This window comes from Ipomoea triloba, chromosome 10, assembly GCF_003576645.1.
Source record: "Ipomoea triloba cultivar NCNSP0323 chromosome 10, ASM357664v1".
NCBI classification, from domain to species: domain Eukaryota; kingdom Viridiplantae; phylum Streptophyta; class Magnoliopsida; order Solanales; family Convolvulaceae; genus Ipomoea; species Ipomoea triloba.
The window spans coordinates 6581786-6587625 of record NC_044925.1 but is presented as its reverse complement, the minus strand read 5'-3'; positions in this window follow the sequence as shown (position 1 = coordinate 6587625).

Sequence of the window (5840 nt, the reverse complement as noted above, 5' to 3'; positions counted from 1 at the left end):
ATATATATATATATATATATATATATATATATATATATATATATATATATATATATATATATATTAGGGTGGAAGATTTAATAAAGAATGGGCTTGAATATTTATATATAACAATTCTATGTACAAGAATAGTTATTGGGCCAAATGGTTCATCTCTTAAATAAATGAATACATAGAATAAGGAGAAAGCTCATAATATTAGGAATTAAATGTCTTAAAAACAATATATATATATATATATACACACACACACACACACACACACACTAGCATAAGGATTTGGGCTTTCGATTTGGAATTACCTTAGGAAATATTATTAATTCAAGAATTGGGCTCACAAGAAACAATGGATTTAATTTTATAAAATAATCGTGGAGGGTAATTCCGGAATAATTTATTACGGGGTATCAAAGTTAATCTATGAGCAGGGTTGACAAGAAGAGGGCCAGCCGAGCTAAATCGCAATCCAAGGGTTGTAGGTCGGATGGCTCCGGTCTTTGATCTACATATAGTGCGAAATGGTTGTCAATGCCTTAAGCTCTTATTTATAGGAAGACCCCAGGCACGCGAAGCATTTTCAAAATTCAAACCTGGCACAAATACCGAAGAACCCCCGTTATTCGACATGTGCCCTCGGTTAAAGTAAGGGGTAACGTCATCCTGGCGTAAGCCCTTGTTCAAGTGATGTTTCGCTTAAGGCACGGCGGAATGAAATCCTTAGCACGGCCCTCTCCCTTGCGACCGACGTCTAGGACCGGACTAAGAGGGGCTACTTGATAGGGAATATTTCCCGGAAAACATCACCCGATACGGTACTAGAGCCCCGACCCGTCTTTCGGTCTTAATTGGGCGGTTCTCGATCTATACAAGCCGGATTCTCTGCCTCCGATCTTCGCAAATAACCCCGGGCTAGGCCATCTGCCTGGCTTGGTCTAATCGGTCCATAGCGTATTAAGCTTGGATCGGGCATTCCGAACCGAGCATCCTGGCCTTCAATCCTGAGGACTTCGCCCCAAACCTATCTTTACACCTGGCATCATCGCATAAGGCCACAATTATGACCCGTGCATAACCGCCACGAGGCCACCATGCCGAAGAACCGGGATTTGACCCCAAAAGCCTTATAAATATTGCATTTAATGCTGGTGGGTGGACTTTTGGTTGTTTTCTCTCTCAAATAATTAAGTAGCTCGGAAACTTCTAATCCACTGTTACGTTGATCGGGTTACCCTTCAAACACTATAATTAATAAAGTATCTTTGACCGTACATTCAACATCGTCATTGTGTATTTACTTTATCAACATGGAAGACACAGCTTGTAAGGACGATTTCGCTCTTACTTTACATAGCTTAAAACGGCTCAAACTAATCGAAGGACCACGATTGGTTAAAATTTAAAAGTTGAAAGATCATGGTGATCAACTTGAATGTTTAGGATTAAATATGACAAAATCATTATACGCAAAAGATCCCATATGACATTAACTCCTATTACATTTGACAGTGTCCAAATTTACGAAAAATGAAAAAGAAAATGTTCTCCATTTTCTAATTTGAAGTAATAACAAGTGAACATGTTATCCATTTCTTAAAGAATTTGTCTATTTTTTGAGTTAGTAAAAGCACTTTTAATATTCTTTTTTAAATTTTTGATAAATATATAATTTTATCAAATACACAATATAATTTTATAGGAGTTTAAAGTATAATTTAGTGATAAATTATATACACAATATAATTTTATAGGAGTTTAAAGTATAATTTTGTGATAAATTATACTCTTTTAAAATTATAAAATTTAGTTTGAAGCTCATCACCTTAATCACCAGTTAAGTGTAATAATAAAAAAAACAAGTATAACAGCATAAATCATCATATATATAAAGTTCTTTTCTCAATGTTGTAAACTTATATTAGGGATGTCGGTTTGACTTTGGGGATGACCCGATAGCATGGCAAGTGGGTGTAATTTGACAAACTTTTGGGGGTGTTTTTGTGAATCACATAAAATCAGTAACGTAACCGATAGTAATATATACCAACCAAATTTTTGAATTTGATTTCTCACCTGTCTCTTTCATTCCTACCTTCTCATATTCCTCCAACTTCCTGTCTGTCCCAATAATTTACTCAATTATTATATACAGCAACGCATAATAATAAACAAATTTAATCCTTACATGATAAGAAAGATGGTTTTCATCAAACAACCGCATTATAATGCACTTTGTTTAATTAATTTTATGCCTAAACAAATTGACAATTTTTTTAATGTCTTATAAGTTATAACAATTATATTCTAAATATTTAAAACAAAAAATTTAAATATTTGTATTTTGTGATTATTATACCCGAACATGTATAACAATTAAATACTCACACACACATATAGGACCGGAACAAATGGATCGAAATATTTAATTCAATAATTCTTGCAAAGCGATATTCTATACTCTAAAGTTTATTTAAGGTGTGTTTGGTTCATGAGTTTACACACCAAGAATGAGAATCAAAATCCTAGTTAGTGTTTGGTTGACAATTTTTTAAAACACAACTATGAGATTTGATTACCTCTTGAATTAAAAATTCCATTCCCTAATTAAAAACGAGTATCATTCCATTTTATTGGTAATCTGATTTTTAAGTTTGGATTAGTGCTTTTAGATTTTTGTTTTGATTTTTTTTTCATATTGGTGCTTTGGATGTCATTGTATTATGATCAATTGCCTTAATTTTTTATTTTTATATTTTTAAAACATTTATTCTCATTACAGGGTCGTACACTCGTACATAACCAAACATCAATATTGGTAATCATTCTAATTCCACCTTACTACCAAACATGCAAAATGCTTTCACCAAAATCTATTATCATTACCAAGTATTTTATTTTCATTTCGATTTCGATTTCCTTGTGTGAATCAAACACACCCTTAGTAATTTTATTTCAAACGATGATTACAAGTAATTAACATGTCAATAATACACAAAATTACATAGCATACAAGAGGGCAAGAAGGTGAATAATTATGTGTGTGTGTAAAATGAAAATAAAGGATTTGGATTTCACTTTTGAGTACTTGAGTTTTGAGAGTGCATGTAATTTGTATTTCTTGGTTTCATTGTTCCACATGCTTTAAGGTTATCGTTTGTTTTTTCCTAGAATATATTTTTTCCCCTTTCCTGGGATGCATGTCAGAAACAAATACGTAGTAATAATTAAAGGAACAAATATATTATTTTAGTACTCGAAGAATGATAATTTTAATTGATTTCCTTGTGTTACATGTTCGAGGCTATTTTTATTTTTATTTTTAAATTTCCCTTCTGTTTTAGGTGCAAGAAAAGAAGAATAATAATAATTAAAGACATTGGTTTAATACATGGCAGTTTAATTTAACCATATTGTAGTACAAAGATAAAATGAGTCAAATTTTCATCTGAAAATGACCGAATTATTCTATACGATGATGTGGAGTACTACATTTACGGAGTAATTTTTTTTTTTTTTTATGCTTGATAAATAGTTGTTAGCTGATTAGGTTAGTGAATTTGACTAGTTGATAACATTAGTTGATTGTAAAAAAATGTTTGGTAAATTAGCTGATAGCTTATTACATGCAGTTTAACTTTTATAAAAAGTTGATCGAAAAAACTGCTTTAAACATCTTTTTTAATTTTAGCATTTTGGAGCAATAAACTGTTACAAAAAGCTAATTAATCAACCACTTACATCAAATGTTTAACCAAGTCAAACAATTAATAATGGTCAAATAATATAAAATTAGCTGATAAGTTAACTATGTTACCAAACAAGGCCTTTATCTTGTTAGATAGTGTATAAATTTTGATCTTTAAATTAAACATAGTATTACTCTTTTTAAACATTTAACAAAACCGCCAAAAGACCTTGTGGTCTAGTGGCACCCGGTGTTCCGGTTTACACTCTTGGTACTTCAGTAGGTTGAGGAAGTAGCTATGAACAGATACTATATTGTAACAGAGTCAGTAGTACTAAAAAAAAAAACATTTAATAAAACTATGTGGTATAATCTCGCTAACTATTTAATCATATTAGTTTTACACTTTTACCATCATCTTTTGATTGGTCTATCGTAAATTAATAAGTTGTCATTGAATTAGTTGATTTTTACCATAAATCTTTATAAGAAACTATACATTTGTGAACAAACATAATCCCTGATATCTAATCCAATAACCGTATTAAATTTAGCATGAAATTGAGTTTGATGTCAAATCACGTATGAAAATATTTCTTAGTATTTAATACTCATAACAAATACTTATGTGACACCATCTCACGAATCATTGTCCATTGACTGTTAGATGGATGGGACCAAGATAAAAACATAATACTTATACTGAAAAATATAATATTAATTAGGAATAAAGTGTTTATTACTTATATGGTTAGAAAAATTTAATACTTTTGAAAAAAAATGTAATATTTTTATATTTTAATTTAAAAGTATTACATTTTATCTTATAAGTAACAAACACTTGTTAACATTACTTATAAGAGAAAGTATAATATTGTTAATGAAAAATGCAGTACTTTACATTAAAATGTAAAAATATTACATTTTTCAGCAAAAGTATTACATTTTCATATTAACCTGTCCTGACACGACCTGTTGTACGGATAAAGATTCTTGAGACGGTTTCATATAGTGTGACCTATACTCATTTTATAAATTTCAAATTGTAAAATAATATTTTAAAATTCTACAACATAGGATAGTAATGATGTCACATTTTTTTTTTTTTGTTGATGTTGCTCATGTGAAATAGATAATAATATTTACTGAAATGTATTATATTTTTATTGTAAAAAATAATATTTTAATTAAAATGTATTATATATTAAAACATTTTTTTAAATATAATTTTTTGATTTATAAAAAAACATTACATCTTAATTAAAATATATTATATATTTTAAATTTATCTCATATGAATCAGTCCGCTCATCAAATTTTCGTGTAAAATTTTATAAATAACATATTCCACATGTCAGTAAAATTTCCCAATATACAAAGAAATCAAAGTGTTAGTAATAGCGCCATTAGTCATGGGAAATGACGAGTTCTACTATAGTTTACATGTATTTCAAAAATTTACTTCATTCACTTTTATTTCATGATGTAGTAAGAACATTTTCAATAGATATGATTTTTTTTTTGAGATTTTTGAGGTGTCAACTGCCAACTAGAAGAGGGAGGAGGGAGAGAAACAAGGAATGAAAATGAAAAAAAAATCGAAATTCGACAAAAAAAGAAAAAGTAAATAAAACGTACTAGTATTACGTGCCTAGTAAGCGCGTGCCACTTACCTACTGGGCGCAATTGTTGCACTCAACATGCATGTAGTTGTTGTTTTTGTTCCTTTTCTTCTCTCTTGGTGTGTCCCACTAAAAACTACTACTTGTAGGAGTGAAATCTATGCTTCTAATAGTATAAAAATCATAGCTTAATTTTTTTCACTTGCAAAAACCTTCCAAAATTCATTATTGTGGATGCTCTATCTAAGGATAAGACATTTCATTATGTAGGTTCAAAAAAGTGTATATATTAAAAATTTGTGAGAAAAAATATAGAAGTTAATAAGAGAGAAATGAGAGTTCATCACTTCATGTAGCATTTTAATAAAATGACTTCAGAGTACAAGATTTTTTTTTTTTTTTTTGGAGAAAGAGTACAAGATTTTATTACCTTAAAATAAAAAAAAGCTGCAGACAGCGGTTACGCGTATCAGAGACAAAGTTTACTAAATAATGCACTTCGAGTCCCCCTTTATTTACTCCATCTAATTATCAAA